General features: G+C 41.5%; 1 long non-coding RNA gene and 1 pseudogene across 1 annotated transcript; both read left to right on the top strand.

Annotated features, from left to right (window-relative positions):
• The first annotated feature begins 227 nt into the window (after window positions 1–227).
• Window positions 228–26432, top strand: LOC118401741 (myosin heavy chain, fast skeletal muscle-like; annotated as a pseudogene).
• LOC127910900 (uncharacterized) lies at window positions 22352–25521 on the top strand. Its single transcript, XR_008076695.1, has 3 exons — window positions 22352–22547; window positions 22757–22831; window positions 22918–25521. It is a non-coding gene; the product is annotated as an uncharacterized LOC127910900 (long non-coding RNA).
• Window positions 26433–26971: the final 539 nt, after the last annotated feature.

Here is a 26971-nt window from a genome sequence, read left to right as displayed (position 1 = left end):
GGACATTCCTGCAGTAGGTTACCTGATGCTCCTTAATGTATGTCTCAGAATAGCCTAGAACATATCAACAGTAAAAGAATAAGGAGTGTGATGCTCCTTGACGTGGGAGGGGCTAGTGAAACACAGACACACAGAGGTCTCTCATCCAATCCATTTCCTTCACCAGGGTGGTCCATAATTAACTTTTGCTTGGTTGGCACTTTCAACCAGATATAAGGAAGCTGAGGACCCAGCATCCATAAGTCAGATACCTTCTTCTTCTGTGGTAAGACTCTCTCAACCTCCTAAGATTTGTTTATTTGTCTCATCTTTGCGCTCAGCGTCTGAGGTAGTAGCTAACTGCATTGTCTGAATTGAGTTTTACATAAAGAAATATTTTGCCTGTCTCTTGTAATATTGACAAAATGCAATGAAGTGGCATTGATTTAAAATGTAAAAAAATATTTGTTTTTACTTAAAATCTGGTACTTTAATTCACAGTCAAACGTGGTGCTTCTGCTCTTGTTTGTAAATTGAGAGGGTGGTCTCAAATGTAACTGGGTTTTCAGAGGTATTTATTTAAATTCTTGACCGAATGTCTAGTAACGTAAGTTGCTAAAAAAATAATAATAATCAATTAAAAAGTTACCAGTTGAACCTGTAGTTGAATTGGACATGGCTGTAATGATTTGGGTTGAATGTTGGCATTCAAATTGTTTTCTAGCCTTTCGGGGGACTAAATGACAAGGCTTCAGAATTCACAACACCCTAATGTTTCACAGGCTCATCCAAGAAGTACAACTTCATCTGTAGGAGGGGAAAACGAAGGTGAGACATTGTTTGAGTCTTCATATAAAAACGATGAAAATATACTGTGAGGGATATCGCTCATCTAACTCTGTTGACTGTGGAGGAAGCACCACAGAGTCATTCTAGTTTCCTTGTTTCATCTCTTTCCTAGTAATCCGTCACCATGAGTACGGACGCGGAGATGCAAATCTACGGCAAGGCTGCCTTGTACCTTCGTAAGCCTGAGAGGGAGAGGATGGAGGCACAAGCCGCACCTTTTGATTCAAAGAACGCCTGCTATGTGACAGATGTCAAGGAGCTGTACCTAAAGGGTTTGGTCACTGCCAGGGCCAATGGCAAGTGTACTGTGACAGTCACCAAACCTGATGGGACTAAGGAGGTAAGTCTGATCTGAAAAGTATTCAAGTTGAAGTTTGTGCAATTACTCTATTTCTTGAAGAAAAAAAATCATTAAAATGATAAAAAAAAAAACAATATAAAAATCAGTAACAAAAGACAGATTAGTTTTGGTATAAACAGAATATAACCTTCAAGCACACCATTTCTCTTACTGCTAATTAAAAATGGCATGAATTATTGATATTGATTAGTCAAGAATAACCATGTATGTGTCAACGGGTGACAACAGAGTAGTTGGATTAAATGGCAGTTTAATTTTTTTTAACTAATTCAGGAGCAAAAAGCATTCAGTCATGTCCAGTTTGATCTGTGTGTAATGTAGATTTCTGACTGTTTCAGGAAGGAAAAGAGTTCAAAGAAGCAGACATCTATCAGATGAACCCCCCTAAGTACGACAAGATTGAGGACATGGCCATGATGACCTACCTGAATGAAGCCTCTGTGTTGTATAACCTCAAAGAGCGTTATGCAGCATGGATGATCTATGTAAGAAACCTGAATACATTTAAGTCATTTAGCAGACGCTCTTATCCAGAGCGACTTACAAATTGGTGCATTCACCTTATGACATCCAGTGGAACAGCCACTTTACAATAGTGCATCTAAATCTTTTAAGGGGGGTGAGAAGGATTACTTTATCCTATCCTAGGTATTCCTTAAAGAGGTGTAAACACACACACACACATACGTCAACATAAGAAATACACACACAGTACTACACATACAGTGAGCTCCAAAAGTATTGGGACAGTGACAGATTTTGGGGATTTGAAATTATACAATGACTATGACGTTAAAAGTGCAGACTATCCTCTTTAATCTGAGGGTATTTTCATGAATATCGGGTGAACCGTTTGGAAATTACAGCACTTTATGTACATAGTCCCATTTTAGTGGACCAAAAGTATTGGGACACTTATGTATATTAAAGTAGTAAAAAGTTAAAGTCTTTGGTCCCATATTCTTAGCGTGCTATGATTAAATCAACATTGTGGTTGGATGCATTTGCTGTTTGTTTTGGTTATGTTTCAGATTATTTAGTGGCCCAAGAATCATTTTGGAGTCACCTATTGAAAATAAGATTTTAATATGTTTCTAAATACTTCTACATTAACGTGGCTCCTACTATAATTACAGATGATCTTGAATAAATCGTGAATAATGATGAGTGAGAAAGTTACAAACAAATATCACCCCCCCCAAAAAAAAAAAAAAAACCTAACAAATGCTAACCTCCCCTGTTACTGTAATGGTGAGAGTTTAGCATGTATTGGGGGTATGCTAACCTCCCCTGTTATTGTAATGGTGAGGGGTTAGCATGTCTTTGGGGTATGCTAACCTCCCCTGTTATTGTAATGGTGAGGGGTTAGCATGTCTTTGGGGTATGCTAACCTCCCCTGTTATTGTAATGGTGAGGGGTTAGCATGTCTTGGGGGTATGCTAACCTCCCCTGTTATTGTAATGGTGAGGGGTTAGCATGTCTTGGGGGTATGCTAATCTCCCCTGTTATTGTAATGGTGAGGGGTTAGCATGTCTTGGGGGTATGCTAACCTCCCCTGTTATTGTAATGGTGAGGGGTTAGCATGTCTTGGGGGTATGCTAACCTCCCCTGTTATTGTAATGGTGAGGGGTTAGCATGTCTTGGGGGTATGCTAACCTCCCCTGTTATTGTAATGGTGAGGGGTTAGCATGTCTTGGGGGTATGCTAACCTCCCCTGTTATTGTAATGGTGAGGGGTTAGCATGTCTTGGGGGCATGCTAACCTCGCCTGTTATTGTAATGGTGAGGGGTTAGCATGTCTTGGGGGTATGCTAACCTCCCCTGTTATTGTAATGGTGAGGGGTTAGCATGTCTTGGGGGTATGCTAACCTCCCCTGTTATTGTAATGGTGAGGGGTTAGCATGTCTTGGGGGTATGCTAACCTCCCCTGTTATTGTAATGGTGAGGGGTTAGCATGTCTTGGGGGTATGATAAATTGACAGTCTGCTCTTTAACCTCATTGTCATTTGTATCATTTCAAATCAAAAAGTGCTGGAGTACAGAGACAAAATAACAAAATATTTGTCACTGTCCCAATACTTTTGGAACTGTAAATTAAATGGTAGAATACAGTAGACCAACATAAGTATACCAAAGTACACCCACATCCTCACATGAATCCAGGTAAAAGTAATTCTGATTTACTAATCCCCGAATTCAAATGAATCCCTTTCATCCAGACCTACTCTGGACTCTTCTGTGCCACGGTGAACCCCTACAAGTGGCTCCCCGTGTACGACGAAGAGGTCGTCAACGCCTACAGAGGGAAGAAGAGGATGGAGGCTCCACCCCATATCTTCTCCGTCTCTGACAACGCCTTTCAGTTCATGATGATTGGTAAGAGCTCTCATGGATGGATGGATGGATGGATGGATGGATGGATGGATGGATGGATGGATGGATGGATGGATGGATGGATGGATGGATGGATGGGTGGATGGATGGATGGATGGATGGATGGGTGGATGGATGGATGGATGGATGGATGGATGGATGGATGGATGGATGGATGGATGGATGGATGGGTGGATGGATGGATGGACAGATGGGGGTAGGGAGGGAATCTACTGTTTTCTCATGTATGTTAGTTTCATTAGTCTCCAATTGTAAAATATTGCTGTTACATTGTACAACCTTCAATGTTATGTCATAATTATGTACAATTCTGGCAAATGAATTACGGTCTTTGTTAGGAAGAAATGGTCTTCACACAGTTCGCAACGAGCCGGGCGGCCCAAACTGCTACATATACTGATTGCACGGAACGCAAGTGACAAAATTTCACTCGTTAAAAGAAAGTCATGTTAGCAGGAAATATTAACTGAATATACAGGTTTAAAAATATATTCTGTATTGATTTTAAAGAAAGGGCGGCAGCGTAGCCTAGTGGCTAGAGCGTTGGACTAGTAATATATATAATATATGCCATTTAGCAGACTAGTAACCGCAAGGTTGCTAGTTCAAACCCCCGAGCCGACAAGGTACAAATCTGTCGTTCTGCCCCTGAACAGGCAGTTAACCCACTGTTCCCAGGCCGTCATTGAAAATAAGAATGTGTTCTTAACTGACTTGCCTGGTTAAATAAAGGTACAATTTAAAAAATAATAAAAATAAAAAAAGGCATTGATGTTTATGGTTAGGTACACATCGGTGCAATGACAGTGCATTTCGCGAACGTGGTTGTTAAATCATCACCCGTTTTCGAGAAGTAGGCTGTGATTCGATGAGAAATCAACAAGCACCCCATCGATTATATGCAACGCAGGTCACGCTAGATAAACTAGTAATATCATCAACCGTGTGTAGTTTACTAGTGATTATGTTAAGGTTGATTGTTTTTTATAAGATACGTTTTATGCTAGCTAGCAACTTACCTTGGATTCTTGCTGCACTAGCGTAACAGGTAGTCGGCCTGCCACGCAGGCTCCTCATGGAGTGCAATGTAAGGCAGCTGGTTAGAGCGTTGGACTAGTAGCCGGAAGGTTGCAAGATCGAATCCCCGAGCTGACAAGGTAAAACTCTGTCGTTCTGCCCCTGAACAAGGCAGTTAACCCACTGTTCCTAGGCCGACATTGAAAATAAGAATTTGTTCTTAACTGACTTGCCTTGTTAAATAAAGGTAAACAAAATAAATAATGATGAATAAATAAAAATCTGCCACAATCGGTGTCCAAAAATGGCAATTACCAGTTAATATGAAAACTTGAAATCGGCCCTAATTAAACAGCCATTCCGATTAATCGGCCGACCTCTACTATGAATGCAATAATGTACCCATAATGTTAAGCAAAATGTTTTTTTTTGGTTACAGATAAGGAGAACCAGTCTGTCCTGATTACGTAAGTTTTTATAAAATACATGACATTAAGAATGACCCCTGGATCAATGTGCATCAATGTGCAATAATACATTAATGAGTGGGAATATTTGTTAATTATTTACTTCTGTTAGAAAACAGGTCAACAGTGTATATTCTAAAGCTATTTCTTAGTGAAAGCCAATCTGACGCAATTTGTGACTAAAACCCCTCTTTCTCTGTCATATTAACCAGTGGAGAATCCGGTGCAGGAAAGACTGTCAACACTAAGCGTGTCATCCAGTACTTCGCCACCATTGCGGTATCTGGTGCCAAGAAGGAAGTCGACCCCAGCAAAATGCAGGTAGGTTGTGCCTTTTTAACACATTTCAGTTTGGTGTAAACGTTTTTCTCCAGCGGTGAATCTTGTTTCAAGAAAGGGTTTACCAGTTTCTAAGCAACTTGTGTGTTTGTCTCAATCAGGGGTCTCTTGAGGATCAGATCATTGCAGCTAACCCTCTGCTGGAGTCTTACGGTAATGCCAAGACAGTGAGGAACGACAACTCGTCTCGCTTTGTAAGTTTGAAGGACATACTGTGGAAGTGACATTATATTTGGAATAAAAAAAACATGTCAGTAGTTCCTAATAGTTATAACAGTCCAACAAACTAACATGTCAAGGGGTTCTATCAAATACCTATTTCTAACCCCCATGCTCTACTACAGGGTAAATTCATCAGGATTCACTTCCAAGCAGGCAAACTGGCTAAAGCTGATATTGAGACCTGTGAGTTGGATTTTATTGTTTCTCAATGCTTTCTTTAATTCACACAGAATATTTTTGGGAGATCATGTCATCGTATGTAATGTTCTCATGTTCTCTCTCTCTCTCTCGCGCTCTGTCTCTCTCTTTGTCTCTCAGACCTGCTGGAGAAGTCCAGAGTGTCCTTCCAGCTGCCCGATGAGAGAGGCTACCACATCTTCTACCAGATGATGACAGGCCACAAACCTGAGCTAGTTGGTAAGGAAAAGTAGAGGTTAGGGGGAAACCATCTCCATCTTGGAAATCTTCTCCAGCATCACCCCAACATCAACATTATGTGAAAATGGTGCATTTCTGTGTTTTGTAGTAAAAAATATAGAGGACGTGTTTCCAATGACATCATCAACCAATTAGTAGCCAACTAGTAGATTCAAATCACTTGATGCACATCGATGATGTCATCGGAGACACTAGTCTTCCTCCTTTTTAACTACAAAACAAACACGGCAATTTCATTTTTGTTGATGTTGGGGTGATGCTTTATTTTATGTTGAGATGATGAGGAAGGAAGATACTGAGATGATGAATATTTTAGACATTTGTATTAAAATAATCATAGTCCATCTATTAATACTATTACAATGAGAACATCCAAGATAACAAGGCATCTAGACACGTGTCTGGTCTTTATAGATCTTTCATGGGAAAGACTGTGATGCACTACTCTAGGAGCTTGAGTCCAGTCTTTTGATGCTATTTATTATATACAACATATATCTTTGAGTCCATCTACTGACTAAAGGAGGGTGAGATACTGTAAAGGTGGGACAGTGGAATTCTACGAGATTTAACTGAGAAACCGTTTTCCGTTGTGCACAGAAATGACGCTCATCACCACAAACCCCTACGACTATCCCATGATCAGCCAGGGTCAGATCACTGTGGCCAGCATCAACGACAAGGAAGAGCTGGATGCCACAGACGTGAGTTATACAAAGGGCTAACCAAACTCTAGACATGGAACGGGTAGGAACATTGTGCAATTCCAACTTGGTGACAGATGGGCACCTTTGAGTTAGTTGACATTTGTCTCAAACCACTTGTCATGACTCCGCACTTCACCAACACTTAGTGTTGGCCAAAAGTAATCATGTGAAACAGAGAAGCCAGTCAATTCTATCCATCCTGTTTGTTCTGGATTGAACACAGAACTGTAGTGTTCTGTAACAGACCAACCTACTGTTGAGTTCATCACTGTTGCACTTCCTCTCTAATTCCAGGATGCCATTACGATCCTGGGCTTCACTAATGATGAGAAGATGTCCATCTACAAGTTGACAGGTGCTGTAATGCATCATGGCAACTTGAAATTCAAGCAGAAGCAGCGTGAGGAGCAGGCCGAGCCAGACGGCACAGAGGGTGAGTCGCACTCATAGATATACAGTTTGATTTGATTTTATTAGTTGAAGTTGGAAGTTTACATACACTTAGGAGGGGAGTCATTAAAACCTGTTTTTCAACCAATCCACACATTTCTTGTTAACAAATTATAGTTTTGGCAAGTCGGTTAGGACATCTACTTTGTGCATGACACAAGTCATTTTCCCAACAATTGTTTAGAGACAGAGTATTTCACTTATAATTCACTGTATTAAATTCCAGTGGGTCAGAAGTTTACATACACTAAGTTGACTGTGCCTTTAAACAGCTTGGAAAATTCCAGAACATGATGTCATGGCTTTAGAAGCTTCTTATTGGCAAATTGACATAATTTGAGTCAATCGGAGTTGTACCTGTGGATGTATTTCAAGGCCTACCTTCAAACTCAGCCAAAGCCTCTGAAAAAAATGTAGACCTCCACAAGTCTGGTTTATCCTTGGGAGCAATTTCCAAATGCCTGAAGGTACCACGTTCATCTGATCAAACAATAACGGGTATTAACACCATGGGACCACGTAGCCGTCATACCGCTCAGCAAGGAGACGCTTTCTGTCTCCTAGAGATGAACGTACTTTGGTGCGAAAAGTGCAAATCAATCCCAGAACAATAACAAATGACCTTGTGAAAATTCTGAAGGAAACAGGTACAAAAGTATCTATATCCACAGTAAAACAAGTCTTATATCGACATAACCTGAAAGGCCGCTCAGCAAGGAAGAAGGCACTGCTCCAAAACCGCCATAAAAAAGCCAGACTACGGTTTGCAACTGCACATAGGGACAAAGATCAAACTTTTTAGAGAAATGTCCTCTGGTCTGATGAAACAGAAATAAAACTGTTTGGCCATAATGACCATCGTTATGTTTGGAGGAAAAGGGGGAGGCTTGCAAGCCGAAGAACACCATCCCAGCTGTGAAGCATGGGGGTGGCAGCATCATGTTGTGGGGGTGCTTTGCTGCAGGAGGGACTTGTGCACTTCACAAAATAGATAGCATCGTGAGGACGGAAAATTATGTGGATATATTGAAGCAACATCTCAAGACATCAGTCAGGAAGTTAAAGCTTGGTCGCAAATGGGTCTTCTAAATGGACAATGACCCCAAGCATACTTCCAAGTTGTGGCAAAATGGCTTAAGGGCAATGAAGTCAAGGTATTGGAGTGGCCATCACAAAGCCCTGACCTCAATCCAATAGAAAATATATTGGCAGAACTGAAAAAGCATGTTCTAGCAAGGAGGCCTACAAATCTGACTCAGTTACATCAGCTCTGTCAGGAGGAATGGGCCAGAATTCACCCAAGGTTGTGTTAGGCTACTTATTGTGGGAAGCATTTGGAAGGCTACCTGAAACATTTGACCCAAGTTAAACAATTTAAAGGCAATGCTACCAAATACTAATTGAGTGTATGTAAACTTCTGACCCACTGGGAATGTGATGAAGGAATTAAGAGCTGAAATAAATAATTCTCTCTACTATTATTCTGACATTTCACATTCTGAAAATAAAGTGGTGATCCTAACTGACCTAAAACAGAAATGTGAAAAACTGAGTTTAAATGTATTTGGAAATAGAAACGGTAAGACAGACAGTACCACATGAAAGTCAGTTAGGAGATAAACGATGCAGACTAAATCCCAACCTCCACAAATGATTTGAAGCAATGGTTGAGGATGAAATTCAAAACTTATCCCACAAAAGAGTTTGATAAACTATGTTGTCAGTGTAACATCAGAAACAAGCGATCTTGAGTGCCTGAGTCTGTTGATGTTGGTTCTCTCTCCAGTGGCTGATAAAATCGGCTACCTGCTGGGCCTGAACTCAGCGGAGTTGCTGAAATGTCTGTGCTACCCCAGAGTGAAGGTTGGCAACGAGTATGTGACCAAGGGACAGACTGTGCCTCAGGTAAGGTGGTCAAACCAGCGTCAAACACTTTCTGAGCACCGTAATTCTGTTGGGGACGAGTGCATAGCTTTTTTGTTTTACAGTACTTTTGTTTTTCCAAACACTTATCACTTAACCACGAGTCATGGTCAATATCTCCTGTATTCATTTGAGGTATTATCTTTGCAGGTTTATAATGCAGTCATGGCTCTGGCCAAGTCCATCTATGAGAGGATGTTCTTGTGGATGGTCATCCGTATCAACGAGATGTTGGACACCAAGAATCCAAGGCAGTTCTATATCGGTGTGCTCGACATTGCCGGATTTGAGATCTTTGATGTGAGTACTAGACCATAACAAGACAATTAGTTGTGATTGAGAGGGATTACAGCCTTGTACAATGAAATGATCCCTTTTGAAATTGCTTCAACAGTACAACAGTATGGAGCAACTGTGCATCAACTTCACCAATGAGAAACTGCAACAGTTTTTCAACCACACAATGTTCGTCCTGGAGCAAGAGGAGTACAAGAAGGAGGGAATTGTCTGGGCCTTCATTGACTTCGGCATGGACTTGGCTGCCTGCATTGAGCTTATTGAGAAGGTAAACTGTCTGTGAAGATTATAATGGACCACAACAGCAAAGCTCATAGCGAGTGATGTGTGATATATTATCACAGAGGTACAATGTATCTGACGGTTGAGAACTCAATATGTCTCAATATATGTGACCCTAAAATAATTGAATCCTATAATAGCATGTTTACTAAAGGAATAAATGCTTCTTAAACCTCTTTTCTTAAAGCCATTGGGCATCTTCTCCATCCTTGAAGAGGAGTGCATGTTCCCCAAGGCTTCAGACACTACCTTCAAGAACAAGTTGAACGACCAGCATCTTGGCAAAACCAAGGCGTATGAGAAACCCAAGCCTGCCAAAGGCAAGGCAGAGGCCCACTTCTCTCTGGTACACTACGCCGGCACTGTGGACTACAACATCACTGGCTGGCTGGAGAAGAACAAGGACCCCCTGAACGAATCCGTTCTTCTGATGTACGGGAAGGCCTCAGTCAAACTGTTGGCTGCCCTGTACCCTGCTGCCCCACCTGAGGGTAAGACTAGCATCACGTCAAAAGATTTAACTAAGCACCAGTTAAAACTCAGACCCACATTTTCCATAAAGGAATATTTCAGGATTTTGGCAATGATACCCTTTATATACTTCCCCAAAGTCAGATAAACTTGTGGATAACATTTCTATGTCTCTGTGTCCAGTAAGAAGGAAGTTAGTTATGTTTATTATCTATCCTGCTGCCTAGCCACCATAACTATAGACCCAGACGGTATTAGATAGAACGCCACCACCCTATCCGCCTGTGGGGAAAACAACATATGGTTACCTAGGTTACCCCATTGGCTCAAAGTAAATACTTGGCCTTTTTCAAACAAAATTTACTTTTTGTCTGCTTGTTATAGTCAATTACAAAACGACATTTATGCAAAGTACATGTGTAAAGATTTATTTTCAACATTGCCTACTCCAGAGTATTCTCACTACTTAAAATAATATAATATTGTAGGGCTTCCCTCATGCCCCTTTTCATGACGTTGCTAGCAGCCACATGAGTGAGTGGATGCTAGTTAGCTATCAACCTAGACCAACAATACAAACAGACTATACAGCCTCTGGTAGTGAGTGGATGCTAGTTAGCTATCAACCTAGACCAACAATACAAACAGACTATACAGCCTCTGGTAGTGAGTGGATGCTAGTTAGCTATCAACCTAGACCAACAATACAAACAGACTATACAGCCTCTGGTAGTGAGTGGATGCTAGTTAGCTATCAACCTAGACCAACAATACAAACAGACTATACAGCCTCTGGTAGTGAGTAGAAATACAAAACAGACTTTACTAAACCAGTGAAATGTCTTATGGGTGATGAAATGTTTTCCACACATAAATGCTATGTGTAGCCTGATTGGACACCAGGTCCCCACATTTCCGTACAGCCAGAAACCACAAGGCTCTTCTTGCAGGGTTCACAATGCTCTCTTCTGTGGGAGCATTGTGAACCGGGTCTGGATTTTTGACCTGGTTACAACACGGGAAGCTTTTGGGGATGTTTTGTTATTTCTGTATAATAAAAGATTTTACACCGGGGATCAATGGGATTTTTTTTTTTTTTAAATCTCCACAATTTGTGGGTGTGGTCGAGGGGGAATTCAGTATTATTACGTTTATATTGACTGACTATATGTGCATATCTACCTCAATGACCTTGTACCCCTGCAAATGGACTCAGTACTGGAACCCCGTGTATATAGCCAAGTTATTGTTACTCATTGTGTATTTTTACACTCTATTTTTTTCGATATTTTTCTCTCTGCATTGTTGGGAAGGGTTCACTGTTGGTCTACAACTGCTGTTTAAGAAGCATGTGACAAATACAATTTGATTTGACTTTGAATGTATCACTATTTCTCAGGGTTATTCAGATAAGAGTGTTTATCGAGTTTATAGTTATCTTTTACTTTCCCCTCATTTGAACAGATACAACCAAGAAAGGAGGCAAGAAGAAGGGTGGTTCCATGCAGACTGTGTCGTCCCAGTTCAGGGTGAGCTTCTGAAATGTGTCTATTCAGTCCTTCAAAAGGTGCCTTGACGATGATAAATTATTTCTGAGAAAATGGTTTGTAACCCTCTTACAGGAGAACTTGGGCAAGCTGATGACCAACTTGAGGAGCACTCATCCTCACTTTGTGCGCTGCCTGATCCCCAACGAGTCAAAGACTCCAGGTGTATATTGAGTTAAATAGGACATCTTATCAGTACAGTATCACTAACCTTAACCATCTGAATCTTTAACCTGTTTATGAGTATTAAATGAGACTTGGTTTGTGTTTCCAGGTCTGATGGAGAACTTCCTGGTTATCCACCAGCTCAGGTGTAATGGTGTTCTGGAGGGTATCAGGATCTGCAGAAAGGGCTTCCCCAGCAGAATCATCTATGCTGACTTCAAGCAGAGGTACATGCTTATAAACACTAATGTACACACAGAATTTCTGCTCCAAGGGTTTCCCGGCATCAGAATAGGCTCAGGGATTGACATAACTTTTTAGCAACTTATCCAGAACCCGGAGGACACTTCAATCTAATTCTTCTGAATGCTTGATATTGTGATCTTTTTAAATTCTCCATTCTGACAACTTAAATCTATAATCTGCTTGTCCCCCCAAAAATGTATTTGCCCCGGACAAGTGCCCTGAGGCTTACCTTTTACGTAATTTAACCAAGCTATTGCAACTTGGCATATGTTAAAAATGTCTCCTCATTCAGGTATAAAGTACTGAATGCCAGTGTCATCCCCGAGGGCCAGTTCATGGACAACAAGAAGGCTTCTGAGAAGCTACTTGGGTCCATTGATATAAATCACGAGGATTATAAATTTGGACACACCAAGGTCAGTCAAATACAACCCAGCCATGGCTGACAACAAAACACAACTACAAAAATGTTAACCACAATGTAACTAATGGGGTATAAAGGTGGAAAAACATTGTACTGTTTTTGTTTTGTTTTTCAAAGTCAAACATTACTAATAATATAGAAGATAAACTAAATCAGTCTACTGGTGTTGTTCCCCTCTTTTGATTCAACCCTTTCTATGTGTTACCACTGTGCTTCCATTGACCATGTTAACCTGTGTCAGGTGTTCTTCAAAGCCGGTCTGCTGGGTGTCCTGGAGGAGATGAGAGATGAGAAGCTAGCAGCTCTGGTCGGCATGGTCCAGGCTCTCAGCCGTGGATTCCTCATGAGGAAAGAGTTCACCAAGATGATGGAGAGGAGGTGAGGAAGAGTAGACATCTTGGCAAAGCTTTCTGTGAACCACCTGTATGTAATTCATCATGATTATATACTGTATATGATGTGAGTTGATCATAATGAGAAAGTAAGTTTGGAAAGCTGTTCAGTTTTCCTTTCAGTCCTTGCATCAAGAACGCTGTCTATGAATTTACGAAGGGGGTTGGGCAATTCCATGGAAACGGAAACTCCCGACTTTTCACTTTAAAATGTATGCCAAACAAAGAAACGTTCTCAAAATTTAACAAGCCATACAAATCTAAGCACAATGATGTCACAATGCTTTCAAGAATGTAAATACAGCAAATACAAAATATAAAATGTCAAATGTGCTGGAAAAACTGTGCCTTTGAAATTTCGGTAATAGAATTATGGTAAAATCTCCTTTCGATTGATACTGTTAACAAACTTTGTATTTGCACAGTTCTTCCTGTGAAAGTGTTTTTGTAAAATGTGTCCTTGTGCATAGAGTTGTATGGTTTGTTCAACTTTGAAACCAATGGTTTTTGTTTAGTCAATATTTTAAAGTGAAAAACCTTTCATTATCATGCCTGGTTACAACTGTATACCAAAAGTGGGACAGGGCTCCAAATTGTTATTATTTGATTCCCAGAATGTAGGTTTATTAAGCATGTCACTCACCATGTCACTCACCATGTCATTCAAAATGCCACTCTATCCTTTCTGTCGACCAGAGAGGCCATCTTCTCCATCCAGTACAACATCCGCTCATTCATGAATGTGAAAACCTGGCCATGGATGAAGTTGTACTTCAAGATCAAGCCCCTGCTGAAGAGTGCTGAGACTGAGAAGGAGCTGGCCAACATGAAGGAGAACTATGAGAAGATGAAGACAGACCTGGCCAAGGCTCTGGCCAAGAAGAAGGAGTTGGAGGAGAAGATGGTGTCCCTGTTGCAAGAGAAAAATGACCTGGCACTCCAAGTCACATCTGTGAGTGAGCAACAATCCTCAAAGGGAACATTTACAAACACACACACTGTGAAAGAAGTATGTGGCTAACTCACACATTTTAATAGCCCATGAATATATTTAATCCATTTATATTAATTTGCTCTGATCTATAACTAAATTATGTCTATATTTTAATAAACAAAGTGAGGCCTCTGATTTTTTTTCTCCTGTTCTGAAAACAGGAATCAGAGAATCTGAACGATGCTGAGGAAAGGTGCGAGGGGCTCATCAAGAGCAAGATCCAGCTGGAGGCCAAACTCAAAGAGACGACTGAGAGGCTGGAGGATGAGGAGGAGATGAATGCTGAGTTGACTGCCAAGAAGAGGAAGCTGGAGGATGAGTGCTCTGAGCTGAAGAAGGACATTGATGACCTGGAGCTCACCCTAGCCAAAGTGGAGAAGGAGAAGCACGCCACTGAAAACAAGGTCTCGTGTTTTTACCAGAGACAGTCTAACCACCAAACAATAATCAACTCAAAACATAGCTTAACAGAAATGGAATTAAAGTCGCATTGTGGGTGCAGGAAAAATGAAAAAATAGTAGAATTTAAGTTGCGGAGTACTTCCCACACTCATTGCACGTTCCCCCCTTCTTTATGAGTTCCATTCAGTACACTGGCATGGTGTTGTACACCGGTTGAATATATAAGTACAGTAGTTGTTGACATTTCTGAATGAAACTAATGCAGGTAATTAACTAAATAAAACACTTGAGTGAATGAGGGATACAAAAGTTTATTGAAAGCAGGTGCTTCAACACGGTTGGTTCATGAAAACAAAATGAAGCAATTAACATTCCATCATGCTTAGTGTCATGTATAAAAATGACCAGGAGTGAATTATTTTGTCTACCACGGTTAGAGGAGATCTCAGTGACTTTGAAAGAGTCTCAAAGGAGTTTTAAAGGGTCTCAGTGACCGGATAGAACACTTACAGGAGATGCTGCGCCTGAGACATTTTCCACAACCATCAACAAAACACCAAATTTCTTGTGGAAGAATGTTGTTACATCCCTCCAATAGATTTATAGACACTTGTAGAATCTGTCAAAGAGCATTGAAACTGATTTGGCAGCTCGTGGTGGCCAAACACACTATGTTGGTGTTTTGTGTTTTTGGGCAGTTACCTGTACATCAAACCACTGTAAATGTCCCCTTCATGGTGAAGAGATCAAAGACAAATTTTGTTGTGGCGGTTTTCAGGTTAAAAACCTGACAGAGGAGATGGCGTCTATGGATGAGAGTGTTGCCAAGCTGACCAAGGAGAAGAAAGCCCTCCAAGAGGCCCACCAGCAGACACTGGACGACCTGCAGTCAGAGGAGGACAAAGTCAACACTCTGACCAAGGCCAAGACCAAGCTGGAACAGCAAGTGGACGACGTGAGAGGAGTTTGACATTTTGGCCATTATAGTATGTGAGATGATATAATCTTCAGTTGTTAAGATTTGAACATTGTGGTTATATCTTATAGCTTGAGGGTTCTCTGGAGCAAGAGAAGAAGCTCCGTATGGACCTTGAGAGCCAAGAGAAAGCTGGAGGGAGATCTGAAACTGGCCCAGGAGTCCATAATGGACCTGGAGAATGACAAGCAGCAAGCCGATGAGAAAATCAAGAAGTAAACACACAGTCCTACCTGCCATAATGATCAAAATAATGGTTGTTCTTGACTAATCCTTGTAATTATGAATTACCATTTGCATGTGATTCTTGAAAGAAAACTGAATGGTATGATACTCTCTCTTTACAATATCGAACCAAAACTCTGCAATCTACGTGTTTGTGTTTCTTAGAAAGGAGTTTGAGACCAGCCAGCTCCTCAGCAAGGTTGAGGATGAACAGTCTCTGGGAGCTCAGTTGCAGAAGAAGATCAAGGAACTCCAGGTACAGTACAGAATCTCAGCTCCAGTACAGGAAAGCCAACACCTGAATCATTTCCTTCATTTCCTGAAAACAATTAATCTGGCAGCACACATTTTTCCTGGTGGCTTCTGATGGCTCAGTAGGATGGAAGATGGTGCTTCTTACTGGTCCTTCTTACCATTGTAAAGATGGTGCTTTTTACCATTGTGGTTTTGGTTCCTGCATGGGAAAGTTTCTACAGAATATATTAGTGGCATATATTATTATATATTATATATTATTATATATTATTAGTGGAACTGGCTTTGTGTGAACACATTCAATTGTTTCAACTGCATTGTAGTGTTCATTCCTCCTGGTCCTGCCCCTGTTCTAGGCCCGTATTGAGGAGCTGGAGGAGGAAATTGAGGCTGAGCGTGCTGCCAGGGCTAAGGTTGAGAAGCAGAGGGCCGATCTCTCCAGGGAACTTGAGGAGATCAGCGAGAGGCTGGAGGAGGCCGGTGGCGCCACTGCTGCTCAGATTGAGATGAACAAAAAGCGTGAGGCTGAGTTCCAGAAGCTGCGTCGTGATCTTGAAGAGTCCACTTTGCAGCATGAGGCCACAGCCGCCGCTCTGCGCAAGAAGCAGGCCGACAGTGTGGCTGAGCTCGGGGAGCAGATCGACAACCTGCAGCGTGTCAAGCAGAAGCTAGAGAAGGAGAAGAGCGAGTACAAGATGGAGATTGATGACCTCTCCAGCAACATGGAGGCCGTCGCCAAGGCTAAGGTGAGTAGTGATATTTTGATCAAGCAGCGTTGAGGAGGGTTAAAATACATTACCATTCAAGAGAACTGCAGCTGACAGGAGTCCCATATATAAAGTAATGATGGAACATGTTTCACTAACAGGGCAATCTGGAGAAGATGTGCCGTACTCTTGAGGACCAGCTGAGTGAGCTCAAGACTAAGAATGATGAGAATTCTCGCCAGATCAACGACATCAGTGGACAGAGGGCCAGACTCCTGACAGAAAATGGTACCATCATCAACAATGAACAACAAGCAAATGGTTTCCTTCAGTAAAACACAAGAACATGTATTGGGGGCTATATCCTGATAGTCCAGTCCACAATAGTTTATAGTGTGCTATTCACCACATCACAATGCCCTACAATACCTAACAATACATTTTCAATCTTAGGAGGTCAGAGACCCCATTAACAAGGTATCCCTCTATCCCTGCAGGTGAGTTTGGACGCCAGCTGGAGGAGAAGGAAGCCCTGGTGTCTCAGCTGACCAGAGGAAAACAGGCCTTCATCCAACAGGTTGAGGAGCTGAAGAGGCAGATTGAGGAGGAGGTCAAGGTAAGGGACATAAAACGGACACTACCGACCACAGAGTTAATAGCCATATCTTCATATAGATAGATGGTGACGCCATCCTCAGACTTCTACTGTCATTTGCTGTACTATCTCTCTAATATCTCTTTGTCGTTCTCTTTCACAGGCTAAAAACGCCCTGGCCCACGGTGTCCAGTCTGCCCGCCATGACTGTGACCTCCTGAGAGAGCAGTTTGAGGAGGAGCAGGAGGCCAAGGCAGAGCTGCAGCGCGGCATGTCCAAAGCGAACAGTGAGGTGGCTCAGTGGAGGACTAAGTATGAAACTGATGCCATCCAGCGCACAGAGGAGCTGGAGGAGGCCAAGTGAGTCACACGCAACAGCAACAACTCAAATATAGGGTGTGGATGGTGAGGTTCCATATGTATTGTAACATTCCTACACCTTCTGTCGTCAAACAGGAAGAAGCTGGCCCAGCGTCTGCAGGACGCTGAGGAGACCATTGAGGCGACCAACTCCAAGTGCGCCTCTCTGGAGAAGACCAAGCAGAGGCTGCAGGGAGAGGTGGAGGACCTCATGATTGACGTTGAGAGAGCCAACGCAATGGCCGCCAACTTGGACAAGAAGCAGCGGAACTTTGACAAGGTGAAAATAAATAAACTTACCCTAGGTTCTGCTATATGATTAATTGTAGTGTAATTGTAGCATTCAATCCCTTCTACTGAAAATCCCATGGATTCGCCCTAGGTCCTGGCAGAGTGGAAGCAGAAATATGAGGAGAGCCAGGCTGAGCTGGAAGGAGCTCAGAAGGAGGCTCGCTCTATGAGCACTGAACTCTTCAAGATGAAGAACTCCTACGAGGAGGCTCTGGATCATCTGGAGACTCTGAAGAGAGAGAACAAGAACCTGCAACGTGAGCATTTGACAGCAGTTTTACTTGGCTCATGTTTGACTGGGGTATTGAAGATGGAGAAAACTGTAACCATTAACATTTTGATAACACCATTTTAGAACGGTATAAAATATCCTTTTTTGAACTTGTAATTCCTTTGAAAAACCCAAGGAAGCAGGAGCAATTAGATTTGCAAGACCATATGAACTACTGAGTAAATAATGAATTAATCATTATGATTCAATGTCAACTTGAGTGCACTGGAGATATCCACCGAAAATCTCCACCAAGTCTAAACTGCTCCTGTGCTTGTGTGTGCAGAGGAGATCTCTGATCTGACTGAGCAGATCGGAGAGACTGGCAAGAGCATCCATGAGTTGGAGAAGGCCAAGAAGACCGTGGAGACAGAGAAGTCTGAGATCCAGACCGCTCTGGAGGAGGCTGAGGTACAAACTGCAGCTGTTTGATGGGAAAAGCAGTGTAACAATAGCCAGTGCCAGCTACAGTTCAATGCTCCCTGTATTTGTGTTTATTGTAGTTATACATATTTAATTCCTTGTGTTATACACATCCAATGTACATCCAATGCACATCCAATCCATGTATTGAACACAATTTACCGGACCTTCTCCTTATCCAGGGAACATTGGAGCACGAGGAATCCAAGATTCTGCGTGTGCAGCTGGAGCTGAACCAGATCAAGGGTGAGGTGGACAGGAAGCTGGCTGAGAAGGACGAGGAGATGGAGCAGATCAAGAGGAGCAGCCAGAGGATGGTTGACTCCATGCAGAGCACCCTAGACTCTGAGGTCAGGAGCAGGAATGACGCCCTGAGGGTGAAGAAGAAGATGGAGGGAGATCTGAATGAGATGGAGATCCAGCTGAGCCACTCCAACAGGCAGGCCGCTGAGGCCCAGAAACAGCTGAGGAACGTCCAGGGACTGCTCAAGGTAAAGGGACTGGGATATCAGGCTCAAACATCTGAACATGGGGAGGGATTTGTTTGTGAATCTGTAGAAAAGATTGGAACAGAGGAATTGACTGTGTTGACTAATATACTGTAGAAAGGTAGGGATATTGGGGAAATTCTTACCAATGAACAGTTCTATCACAAATCCTATCGCCTCTACTTCCACAAGTCCTAATGAACCTATGTCATTTTGAACCCCAGGATGCCCAATTGCACCTTGATGACGCTGTCCGTGCCTCAGAGGACATGAAGGAGCAGGTAGCCATGGTGGAGCGCAGGAACGGTCTGATGGTGGCTGAAATTGAGGAGCTGAGAGTTGCTCTGGAGCAGACTGAGAGAGGCCGCAAAGTGGCTGAGACTGAGCTGGTAGATGCCAGCGAGCGCGTTGGACTCCTGCACTCCCAGGTGCGGCTCTAAGCCATTTCTCAATAAACTCAACCAAGCATACCTTTTCTGCCTTGTAAGTTCTCTTGAGATTCAAACAAATGGTTTTGTTTCATCTTCCAGAACACCAGCCTTCTGAACACCAAGAAGAAGCTGGAGACTGACCTGGTGCAGGTGCAGGGAGAGGTGGAGGACATTGTCCAGGAGGCCAGGAACGCAGAGGAGAAGGCCAAGAAGGCCATCACTGACGTGAGTCCTTATGATCTATTGAATTACATCCACATGATTTGTCACCAAGGGCCAATGGTAGCTGAGCTGGTTTACAACAACAAAGATCTCAGAGGGACGTTATGATTGGTGCCAATTGGTGCATAAATTAAACAAACTACCATTCCAGGCGGCCATGATGGCTGAGGAGCTGAAGAAGGAGCAGGACACCAGCTCTCACCTGGAGAGGATGAAGAAGAACCTGGAGGTCACAGTCAAGGACCTGCAGCACCGACTGGATGAGGCTGAGAATCTGGCCATGAAGGGAGGCAAGAAGCAGCTCCAGAAACTGGAGTCCAGGGTGAGTTAACAGCAGGGTGTGTTAGCGTGAATTATGTCTATGTCCATACTTCGAAATCACATCGTCGCCACACCTCCTTTGGAGGTCTGGATAATTTTGTATTAGCCGAAACGCCTAGAATGGTCCGCTGGAAGCTCCATTTTTATTGGATGTTACATTTCCAGAACCCCCCCAGATGAAGGCATTACAACTCCTTTGGACACTCTCTGCCCAAACAAGTCATTTGATTGTTTTGGTGTGTTGTGAGGCGTCAATGATTTACACCAGATTTACACCCTTTTTCTTTATAGCAAATTCATGCCATTTTCATCAGGCTTCCGATTCAGGAAGTCTGGTTCTCAATGAGGTGGACTGATTGCTGGAAATGTATTTGATTATATACAGTGCATTCGGGAAAGTTTTTCAGATCCCTTTACTTCAACAAAAAAAATAATCATCAATCTACACACGATACCCCATAATGACAAAGAAAAAACAGGTTTTCAGAAATGTTTGCTAATTTATTATAAATAAAAAAGTTGAAATATCACATTTACATAATTATTCAGAACCTTTACTCAGTACTTTGTTGAAGCACCTTTGGCAGCAATTACAGCCTCGAGTCTTCTTGGGTATGACGCTACAAGCTTGGCAAATGTGTATTTGGGGAGTTTCTCAAATTCTTCTCTGCAGATCCTCTCAAGCTCTGTCAGGTTGGATGGGGAGCATTGCTGCACAGCTATTTTCAGGTCTCTCCAGAGATGTTCGATCAGGTTCAAGTCCGTGCTCTGGCTGGGCCACTCAAGGACATTCAGAGACTTGTCCCGAAGCCACTCCTGCATTGTCTTGGCTGTGTGCTTAGGGTTGTTGTCCTTTTGGAAATCCTGAGTGCTCTGGAGAAGGTTTTCATCAAGGATCTCTCTGTACTTTGCTCCCTTCATCTTTCCCTGAGTAGTCTCCCTGCAGCTGAAAAACCTCTCCACATCATGATGCTTCCACCACCATGCTTCACCGTAGGGATGGTGCCAGGTTTCCTCCAGATGTTACGCTTGGCATTCAGGCCAATGAGTTCAATCTTGGTTTCTCCAGACTAGAGAATCTCATGGCACTGCCAACTTTGGGACCTTATATAGACAGGTGTATGACTTTCCAAATCATGTCCAATCAATTGATTTTACCACAGGTGGATTCCAATCAAGATGTAGAAACATCTCAAGGATGATCAATGGAAAGAGGATACAACTTAGCTCATAGCAAAGGGTCTGAATACTTATGTAAATAAGGTATTTGTGTTTAGTTTTATAATACATTTGCGAACATAAAAAAAATGTTTTCGCTTTGTCATTATCGGGTATTGTGATGTCATTATGGGGTATTGTAATGTCATTATGGGGTATTGTGATGTCATTATGGGGTATTGTAATGTCATTATGGGGTATTGTAATGTCATTATGGGGTATTGTAATGTCATTTTGGGGTATTGTAATGTCATTATGGGGTATTGTGATGTCATTTTGGGGTATTGTGATGTCATTATGGGGTATTGTGATGTCATTATGGGGTATTGTGATGTCATTATGGGGTATTGTGATGTCATTATGGGGTATTGTGATGTCATTATGGGGTATTGTGATGTCATTATGGGGTATTGTGATGTCATTATGGGGTATTGTGATGTCATTATGGGGTATTGTGATGTCAGATTGATGAGGAGAAAATAAGGCTGTAATGTAACTAAATGTGGAAAAGGGGAAAGGGTCTGAATACTTTCTGAATGCACTGTAACAATACACAGGAGCATTGCGTAATGACTTTTTCTGTCAATAACCAAACTACATAATGAAAAGCTTTTATCAATACAGACCCCTTCAATTAAAATTGCAAAAGTATATAGGAACAGACAACAATTTTGCCTCCTTGACTGAGTAGAAGAATATACATTGGTTTAACAAAGATTTGCTATGTCTGATTTCACCCCCTCAAACAAATGCCTACGTTCATCTATTTCACAAAGGTTCGTGAGCTCGAGACTGAGGTGGAGGCTGAGCAGAGAAGAGGTGCAGACGCAGTCAAGGGAGTCCGCAAGTATGAGCGCAGAGTCAAGGAGCTCACTTACCAGGTAAGAGAAAGCACCTTCTTCAAACACTTCCCACTGAGCACACTGGTTAAATCAACATCGTTTCCACGTCATTTCAATGAAAATACATTGAACCAATGTGAAATAGATGTTGAATTGATGCCTTTGCCCAGTGGGTTGATGCAAACACAGACAGGTTTGTGTATGAATCTACTGGGCTTTGATTCTTTGATCTTCTCCCACAGACTGAGGAGGATAAGAAGAACGTTGGCAGACTTCAGGACTTGGTAGATAAGCTGCAGATGAAAGTGAAGGCCTACAAGAGACAGGCTGAGGAAGCGGTGAGCAGCCTTCATTAGTCAAATACTCTGAAAGCATACATTCAAAAACATATTTCTTCCCTAGGAGACATTACAAGTTGAAGTAAGTGTTGCTACTGCACATCAGCCACCAATGACTCAATTGATAGTGCAAATAATTGCTGAAGAGATGATGCACATGTTTTGAGTTCCTCCCATGTTTACATTTGACCAACTTGAAGGAGGGGGACTAGTCTAGTGGTCGAGCTGGATCACATACATGTTTTGAGTACTCCATGTCTACATTTGACCAACTACTCCCATGTCTACATTTGACCAACTTGAAGGAGGGGACTAGTCTAGTGGTCGAGCTGGATCACATACATGTTTTGAGTTACTCCCATGTTTACATTTGACCAACTTGAAGGAGGGGACTGGAGTCTCCCAGTGGAAGGAGGGGGACTCTAGAGCTGGATCACATACATGTTTTGAGTTACTCCCATGTCTACATTTGACCAACTTGAAGGAGGGGGACTAGTCTAGTGGTCGAGCTGGATCACATACATGTTTTGAGTTACTCCCATGTCTACATTTGACCAACTTGAAGGAGGGGACTAGTCTAGTGGTCGAGCTGGATCACATACATGTTTTGAGTTACTCCCATGTCTACATTTGACCAACTTGAAGGAGGGGGACTAGTCTAGTGGTCGAGCTGGATCACATACATGTTTTGAGTTACTCCCATGTCTACATTTGACCAACTTGAAGGAGGGGGACTAGTCTAGTGGTCGAGCTGGATCACATACATGTTTTGAGTTACTCCCATGTCTACATTTGACCAACTTGAAGGAGGGGGACTAGTCTAGTGGTCGAGCTGGATCACATACATGTTTTGAGTTACTCCCATGTCTACATTTGACCAACTTGAAGGAGGGGGACTAGTCTAGTGGTCGAGCTGGATCACATACATGTTTTGAGTTACTCCCATGTCTACATTTGACCAACTTGAAGGAGGGGGACTAGTCTAGTGGTCGATCACATACAGCTTCTATAAGAATTCACACCCATTGGATTCTTTTCACATTTTGTTGTGTTACAAAGTGGGATTTGAAACAGTTATTTTTTTTAGGGGATTTGAAACAGTTATTTTTTTTAGGGGAGGTCACAAACTCTACATAATGTCAAAGTGAAAGGAAAAGATGTAATTGAGCTGAGCCCGATTTTTTTTTAAACTTTAAAATGCCAAACAAAAAAACATTGATTTATACATTTTAACATAGCAACCAACTCTATGCACAATTACTATTTTTAACAATTTACACAATTATTATTATTATTTTTAAATTACACATTTACTGGAAAAACTGTGCAGATGCAAAGTTTGGTATGAGAATTACAGTAAAATGTCCAAAAGGTTTTAATCTGTTACATTTCATATCTGCACAGTTCTTCCTGGGTCGTTCCACTTGATTTGAATCACCTTTTGATTTGAACATAACTTGCCATACATATTTGCCCATGGTAGAAGTGGTCAGAAAGTTACTTTTTGGAACTGAATGTCAAAACATTATGAAGATAGGGGTATTAAAAGTTGACCTATTTTGACCTCACTACCATGAGACAGCCATATTTTCCTCATTGGAAAAGATAAACGGTTGAGTTTGATATCATTGGAAAGCTTACAAACTATTATAGAATTTGTGTGGTGTATCAATACACCCAGTCAATACAAGGATAAAGGCATCCTTCTTAACTCAGTTGCCAGAGAGGAAGGAAACTGCTCAAGGATTTCACCATGAGGCCAATGGTGACTTTAAAACAGTTACAGAGTTTAATGGCTGTGATAGGAGAAAACTGAGGATGGATTAACAACATTGTAGTTACTCCACAATACTAATCTAATTGACAGAGTGAAAAGAAGGAAGCCTGTACAGAATATTCCTAAACATGCATCCTGTTTGCAACAAAGGCACTAAAGTAAAACTGCAAAAAATGTGACAAAGGAATAACCGTTTTTTCCAGAATAGAAAGTGTTAGGTTTGGGGCAAATCAAACCCAACACATCCCTGAGTACCACTCTCCATATTTTCAAGCATGATGGTGGCTGCATCATGTTACTGGTATGCTTGTCATCGACAAGGGCGAGGGAGTTTTTCAGGGGGGAAAAATGGAATGGAGCTGAGCACAGGCACAATCATAGAGGGAAAACCTGATTCAGTCCTGCTTTCCACCAGACACTGGGAGATGAATTTACCTTTCAGCAAGACAACCTAAAACGCAAGGTCAAATCTACACTGCAGTCACTTACCAAGAAGACAGTAAACATTCCTGAGTGGCCTAGTTACAGTTTTGACATATAATTGCTTAGACATATATTGTGAGACTAGAAAATGGCTGTCTAGCGATGATCAACAACCAAATTGACTGAGCTTGAATAATTTTTTGAAGAATAATAGGCAAGTATTGCACCATTCAGATGTGCAAACGCTCCTATAGACTTAGGATGGCCAACAAATACTAATTGTAATTGTTGCTAAATTAATTTGTTTATAGCATGTGTTGACTCAGGGGAGTGGGGAATACTTATCTAGTCAAGATATAGTGTTTTATTTTTCAATAATTCTTAAAAGATGTTCCATCACATACATAATAAAATATATAATCACAAGTTCATTTACAAAATATACCCCAAAACGCAATTGTGTCATTCATTTGGAATGGATAACATTGCTTAGTTCATCATCAACAATAATTCATATATTTGCCAGTTTTATGTACAATTGATTAACACTTTGCGTGATGATCCCTTCCAAGACAGTTTGAAGAATATTTCTCCATAAATAATGTAATGAGAAATCATACCACATAATGAAAACAAATCAAAATGTTACCAGTTCAACTGAAAAAAAAAACATACTCCATATAGTTTTGCATATGTTCCAGACAATTATGTGTAGCTCGTTGACAATTTTTAAATTTTAAAACCATTTTAATACCACTTTGTAACACAAAATGTGAAGAGGGGCGAATACTTACAATAGGCACTGGAGGCAGTGGTTGGATGCACATTTACGACACCCACTTTCTCTACTGTATCATCTATCTCCCTATATACAGTGCAACCCTAAATCTGTCAATAAAAATAAAATTAAAATACCTTAAAAAAAATATTATAATTATAATTTGCTACCTGAAGCTTCAAACTTTGAATGCTGATGTTGTGCTCTCCCTCTCTGTTCCTCACACAGGAGGAACAAGCCAACGGCCACATGTCTAAGTTCCGGAAGGTTCAGCATGAACTGGAGGAGGCTGAAGAGCGGGCTGACATCGCTGAGACTCAAGTCAACAAGCTCAGAGCCAAGACCCGCGACACTGGAAAGGTACAGAGCTGCTACTAATTCTACATCTGACTCATGCTCAGATATGACCACATCAACACCACCTATGATTCGGGCTTCACAGAAGTCAATAAATCCTCTTACACTCAATAAAACATATTTAAGATACACTATATACACAAAAGTATGTGGACACCCCTTCAAAATAGTGGATTTGTTTATTCAGCCACACCAGTTGCCACACCAGTTGCTGCCAGGTGTATAGAATCCGTGCACAAAGCCATGCAATCTCCATAGACAAATATTGGCAAAACTGAGGAGCTCAGTGACTTTCAACGTGGCACCGTCATAGGATGCCACTTTTCCAACAAGTCATTTCTAAAATGTCTGCCCTGCTAGAGCTGCCCGGTCAACTGTAAGTGCTGTTATTGTGAAGTGGAAACGTCTAAGAGCAACAACGGCTCAGCCGCGAAGTGGTAGGCCACAAGCTCACACGTAGCGTGTAAAAAATATTCTGTCTTCGGGTTGCAACACTCACTACCAAGTTCCAAACTGCCTCTGGAAGAAATGTCAGAACAAGAACTGTTCGTCGTGAGCTTCATGAAATGGATGTGTCCACATACTTTTGAATATATAAAGTATATATTGCATGTTCATTGTTAATACTGATCCATTCTTTTCTTTCTTCTTACAGGGAAAAGAAATGGCTGAATAAACAAGACCGAAGTCTTATATCATTTTCCTGTGTTGCATAAAATATGATTTCCATGGTGAAAATGATCGTTGATTAAAAACATGTAGGCCTACATACCCCTTGTGACTCTGGACTTATTACTCAGCACACAGTTTGTTCATACCATAAAAATACTGTACTTTAATTAAAGCAGCACACAGTTTGTTCACACCATAACAATACTGTACTTTAATTAGAGGAGCACACAGTTTGTTCATACCATAACAATACTGTACTTTAATTAGAGGAGCACACAGTTTGTTCATACCATAACAATACTGTACTTTAATTAAAGCAGCACACAGTTTGTTCACACCATAACAATACTGTACTTTAATTAAAGCAGCACACAGTTTGTTCACACCATAACGATACTGTACTTTAATTAAAGCAGCACACAGTTTGTTCATACCATAACAATACTGTTTAAAGCAGCACACAGTTTGTTCACACCATAACAATACTGTACTTTAATTAAAGCAGCACACAGTTTGTTCACACCATAACAATACTGTACTTTAATTAAAGCAGCACACAGTTTGTTCACACCATAACAATACTGTTTTAATTAAAGCAGCACACAGTTTGTTCATACCATAACAATACTGTACTTT

Source organism: Oncorhynchus keta, chromosome 23, assembly GCF_023373465.1.
Source record: "Oncorhynchus keta strain PuntledgeMale-10-30-2019 chromosome 23, Oket_V2, whole genome shotgun sequence".
NCBI lineage: Eukaryota > Metazoa > Chordata > Actinopteri > Salmoniformes > Salmonidae > Oncorhynchus > Oncorhynchus keta.
This window is presented reverse-complemented; position numbering and strand designations above follow the sequence as displayed.